Here is a 6,408-nt window from a genome sequence, read left to right as displayed (position 1 = left end):
AGGCAGATGGAGTTCTGAGTTCAAGGCCAGCCTGGTCCACAGAGTGAGTTCGAGGACAGCCAGGGCTATTTGGAGAAACCCTGTCTCAAAAAACAAAACAAAACAAAAACAAAAAACTAAAAGCTATTCCTTAGAGGGATCATAATAGGGGGCGTCATGTCGAAATCGTCCTCTGTGCCTCTGTATAATTGTCAGGAGCCCTAGACACTTTATGTGCTTCTTCCTCCAAAAACCAATTTAGATTAAACCAGGCCTGGTGGTCCATGCCTGTAATCCCAGCACAGAGATTGAGAGATAAACATAACCTACATAATCCCTACACATTGTCTCAGCAGGTTAACATTTATGAGGCAACATACTGGTCATGGACACCTTGGAGCTGTTTGTCGGTTTGTCTGTTTTTACTCTTCACAATATTGTGTATTTGCACGCACTTATGCGCACACCACAGTACGTGGGTGGAGGTCAGAGAACAACTCTGGAGAAGTGGCATTATTCCTCCACCATGTAGGTTACAGGAACGAAACTCAGCTCATGGCACCTAGTGACAAGCACCTTTACCCATGGAGCCACCTTCCTGGAACCTTCCTGTTTGTTCCAGTCAGTAGTATGTGAAAGTCAGTGAAGCTAGTAGTTTGATTTTTATAAAAGTTATTCCCTACACCCTAGAGATACTGCACTGAACATCTGTGATACAGAAAATAAGCAAGCCCATTGTTCTCTGCTCCGTGGAGTTTAAGTTGTAATGGTGGCCACCAAGTCTTCCCATGGCTGTCAGGAGTCTTGGGCGTTTTATCTGCCTCTTCCTCCAAAAATCAATTTAAATTAAGCTAGGCCTTGAAGCTCACGACTAAAACCCCAGCATGGAGCTTGAGAGATCAGTCTAACATACATAAGGACTTCTAGGCCAGCCTTGGCTACAGAGTAAGACTTTGTCTCAAAAAAATTATGGCATTATATTTTATAACTGTGTCTGTACAAATATCAATGGTCAATACTGTTTACTAAAACATTTTAGGTTTATGAATTTACCTTTTATGTTCTGATTTTAAAAGATGTTAAACATTTTCATAGAACCTGAAGAGTACAATGAACTCTAAGCACAAGCTGTGCCTCATAGAGACGATAACAACGAAGGAAATTTAACATGGAAACAAAGTGTTTCAAATAGTCTCTGGCCCACTTTTAAATTGCATATATCAAGACATTTCATATAAATTATTCTAATGTGAATCTCCTAAGTAAAGATATTCTCCTCTGTAGGCCCAGTACCATTATGCCTTTAATTAACATTTTTCAGCCTACATGACAGTGTTTGTTTAATCTTACCTCATAATCTTTGTGTTATGACTTGATACATCCATTTTGTATAAAAGTGATATTACCTAGTTTAAGCATCCATGTAATTTTCCAGATGACTTTTGACTCTTTTAAAAATAATCGCTATGGTTTTTTTTTTCTTGTTGTGTGTAGATCTCTCTGGATATCCCCCGCTCACCTCAAATTCAAGACCTTCCTGCCTTGGCCTCCTGTTTACAGTTGTATACCACTACACTCTGATGTGAGCACTTTTACAATATTTTTGTAGATAAATGACCAGTGGTGCTTTATTAGGACACAAATGTCTCTGTATCATATTCTTTCCTTATCCTTCTTTGATTTTTTTTCTCCAAAACATGTTTAACCAATACTCCTAATTAGAAAGCTTAACATGAATCCAGGAACCTAGTCTGAAAAATTAGGACAGAAAATTGTCACTTGTATAGAGAAGTACATAGGATACTGCACCTTCAGTATACTGGTGATCCTGGGTCCCCTGTAGGTAAGTGTGGGCCACATATTAAGAAAAATATTATTCAGCTTAGGTTTCCTGATTTTCCTCATAATTAGATTCAGGTCACACAAATTTTTGGCAGGAATACAACATAAGTGATTTTATATCCTCAGTACACCACATCAGGAGTTATATGGTATCAGTTTGTCTCAAAGTCCATTCACAAGATCACAACACCTTTAAAGCTACAGTTTTATCAAGCATTTTGGCAGAGAAGTCTGGAGCTCTCCCTTTCTTTCTTTAATGTGCTTTGTTGAAAAGTGACTATAAAAGGAATGAGAGAAAAATCTCATGTTCACACTAAAACTTGCATATAACACTGAACAGTAGTTCTATTTGAAACTCTCAGAGAGGAGGAGGAGGAGGAGGAGGAGGAGGAGGAGGAGGAGGAGGAGGAGGAGGAGAGATTAGAGGAAGGAGGAGGCACATGGATACCACAGAAATGAAAACAGAACAGAGAAATAAAAATGAATGAAAGCTGGCTAGACTCAGCACCTTGGGTAGTTCCTCTAAGGACTTCTGCTAACTAAAGAAAAGCTGGTCCCGATAGATTGTGTGGTTCCAATTATGTAACATTCTGAAGTGATGAATTATACAAATGGTGGCAATCTATGGCACTTTTACAGTTACAGACTTGGATGAAAAATAGCAAAGAGAAAGGCAGAGATGTAGATGAGACTACAAGATGATGGACGTTTCTTGAGTGTGGTAGCAAATACAACTTCTATGTTTAAAAAAATACACACAGACACACAATTTACTGGTGTAAAACTGGGGAAATTGGGTGCTAATCTGGCTGTAATGCTGTATTGTACTTTATCAAGAATAGCGATGGAAGGAAACATCCATGCTAACGTAGCAAGTGTACTCAAGGTCTCTGTTACTCCTTTTATCTATGTTAAATTATAATTAACTGTATAGTAAGTCATAGCAGGGATTGTTGATGAAGGCTAACCACTCTAACACAAGTACACATGCCAGTTTGATAAACTGTATGACAGTTTTTCCATAATTTGCTAAAACTTGCTTTTTATAGGATGAAGTTGGAATTTCTGGTTTCATTAGAGACTAGGTTGTGTCATGTGATGTTTTTCTGGAAACCGTCTTGTGAGAGGATGTTTTGGTGAGAACACACATGTGGTGTTTTTCTGGAAGCTATCTGGTGAAAAGACATGTGATGTTTTTCTGAAGTAGGCACTTGAGAGATCACTTGATGTTTAGGAAGAGTATAAGTATAACCCAACAGACAGTGGACAATACTCTGGCATTGGTTCATCTTGCTGGTCTTCATTGGGCTTGACTAATGCTGGTCTTCACTGACAACACTCTTGCATTGGTTCATGTTGCATTCTTCTCTGGTCTTCACTTGCTGTGACTTTGTAGAGAGAAACTCACCAAAGAACTTCTCTGATGATGTTTTGGCTGCTTCTTGCCACTTCAGTAGACAGGATGGCATGTCATGGTTTCTTCTAAATTGAACTGATGTTGATGATTCGTGTGTGGTATTTGCTAGTAGACTGGGTGGAAGAACTACTTCTAAACAGGTCTACACCCCCCTCCTTATCTTATTAGTCATCTTTCTCCGTACTTTTGGTTGGTGGGCTATGAGGGCAGTTGAAGCATTTAAGAACACTTATTAAAGTAGGTTTTTGAAAGAAATAAGCCTACAATGAGATATTTATTTTTACAGTGAACATGTTGACTTTTTGATCTCTCTCTCTCAATATCTCTCTCTCTCTCTCTCTCTCTCTCTCTCTCTGTGTGTGTGTGTGTGTGTGTGTGTGTGTGTGTGTGTGTGTGTGTGTGTGATGTACAACTGCTATCATTAACATTTTCTTGATTATATATAACATTTTGTCTGTTTTGTTCTTATTGCTTCATCACAAATGAATAGAGGAAACCTATAATGAAGTAGCTTTAAAAATACATGGGAAAGTGAATACAGTTTATTAGAGAGAAATGTGAAAATCCTTGCCCAGGGTACTTGAGTATTTGTTTTAACACTTTAAGTGCTAATCTAGGTGCTAAGTGCATACCACATATCTTCAACAATAAATTAAACAAAGTTCTGCCTTTACAAGATTGAGGTCACAGTCAACTACATTATAAAGATGGGTAGACGAATAACAATATTTCACATGACACTACATACCATAAAGAAAAATACATCTGAGCAATTCTTGACAGAATGAAGGGAATGCTAATGTAGTCAGAGTCCAGGTCTGAAGACCTGTCTGAGGAGATGATAGAACAAACTGAGCTGCCTTAATAGACAATAATTGGAGTGTTACTATTTAGCCATTCAGACAGAACTAACATTCATTCTTCCAAGACAGATGCTGTTCATTCTTGATTCTCAGATTCAATAAAAAAAGCAATGGGTCCTTAACCAAAAAGGGAAAAAAATCTTTAAACCAAAAGCCTGAAGTGTTTGGTTAAAGGAGGGGAGGGAATTAAATACTTAATACACACGTTGTCATTCTCCTCTCCTCTGATTTCTGAGCTTCTATAGATCTAATAGGAAAAGAACTTGCCATTTTAATGAGCACTGCAATTAAGAGATGTACCACCTGGAAATCAGGCCCATCTAAGTGGCTGTGAAGTCAATGTTTTCCTGATTTGAGGTCAGTGGAGTCTGGTGTTTGTGTCTCCCTGGGAAAATCCTTCTATGTAAAAACATTTGACTCACTGTGGCTACGTGAATCCCCCCAAGGAGCTCAATCTTCAGATCAGAGCTGGCTACTCCTTTTCAATTAACTGTCTTTCAGTCCTGATCATTGTCCTTGTCTTCATTCGTGTCAAATGGTACTCCCTATAGAGAACAGCAGCTGTTTATTCTGGGCTAACTCAGATAAGCCTTATTGAAATAACTGCTTCCCTTGTGCAAACCTATCCATCACCTTTGTCTTGACAATCAGCCTGGTGCCCTGTACATTTCTGGGTCCTAAAGGGCTAAGCCTCCTCTCACTTCTAACACTGCCCTGTTGACGCTGTTGACAGACAGCTACATGTGGAAATTTTGAGCCACTTAGTGAACATCAATTGATAAAATTGTAAATCCTGAGGAAATGAGTGTGTAGTATAAGTCTAAAAGGTTTTTTTGGAGACAACAGGGTAATAAAAATGGTTTGAGGTTCTAGAATGACACAGTGCCAGGCCAATGTTCTCTGAGTATATTGTACAACAAGTAACATAGAAAGCAATAAGAGGTTTGAGATCTGATGTGCTTAAGTCAGTTTTAGCATAATACCTACATAGAAGTTATCTCCCTTGGCTTCTAAATTCAGTCTCATACTGTGCTAGCGAGCAAAGGGAGTAAATGTGCCCCAGAGGCTTGCAAGAAGACTATTCAAGGGTCCACATAGCCTCTGCATAACCTACATAAGCATGACCTCCTCTAGGTGTGGTAAAATCCTGAGGCCTAAAGAGCCTTGTAAGGTGTCTATTACTGATGAGAAAAATGAGAATCATTGACTTCTCACATGTGTGCTCTAGATATACATAGCAGATGGAGAACTAAATCAGGGACAATGAGTTAAGACCCAGACAAAAGAAAGTTTTAAAGAAGGAAACATAGTCTATTTTAGGGAATAAATTCCTGAGTGTGCAAGAGCTTATACACTAACTCCTGGGAGATAGAATCTTCTCCAGCAAGTGCACAGGACACATTTTAACTGCTACAACTGTGAGGGCTGCTATTAGAGCTGTGGACACCAAACTGCACCAACAAAAAATTTAAAACCTAGAAGGAGTTCTTCTACACACCTCCGTATGGGCCACTTTCCCTGGCTATTCTTAGGTGATGACACCCAAAGGACTGGGCAGTATGGCTGAGAATTCTCAATCCATTTCTAGTGGCCCTAGCTTGTACACAAGTCTGTGAATTCCCATGGAAGTGAACTGCAGCCATGTCTGAAATTCATTCATTAGGGAAGATCCAGTAGGATTGGCTCCCAGCAGCTATGCTTCAGCCACAGACTGTTGCACAGAAGGAAGAAGTTTGTTTATCACAGGATGCACAGAAATATAGAGGGCTGTTATGTGTGCAGGGCCAAAACTCCAGTGCTTCAGTGACTAAGAGCAAATGAGGCCTTCCAGAGCAGAGCCACTAGATGTTTGTGAGACTCAGCCAGAAGACATCCGGGATCCCTGTGTTCTGCTCATGAGAAGATGAAAGAGAACTTGTCAGCAAGGTTTAAAAACAAAACAAACAAAAAAAAAGAGTAATGTAAGGAACTAAAAACTGCACTAAAACCACAGAAAGTGAAAACCGTATTTGAAAATATTGTTAAAAATTAAAATACAAAAGTAAACAAATAAATAAACTGCAGGAAAGCAGCCATCTTAGATCTGTTGTATCTTAGTTCCTGTTCTATTGCTGTGTAGAGAATGGCAGCAAGCAGGCATAGCACTGGAGCAGTAGCTTGAGAGACTACATCTTATCCACAAGCAGGAGGCAGAGAACTAATGAGTGGCCTCCTGCGGGCTTTTGAACATCAAACCCCCAATGACACTTCCTCCAACAAGGCCACACCTCCTAATCCTTCCTAAACAGTTACACTAATTGGGAAGCA

This window comes from Grammomys surdaster, unplaced genomic scaffold (assembly GCF_004785775.1).
Source record: "Grammomys surdaster isolate TR1022 unplaced genomic scaffold, NIH_TR_1.0 347, whole genome shotgun sequence".
Classification (NCBI taxonomy): Eukaryota; Metazoa; Chordata; class Mammalia; order Rodentia; family Muridae; genus Grammomys; species Grammomys surdaster.
This window is presented reverse-complemented; position numbering follows the sequence as displayed.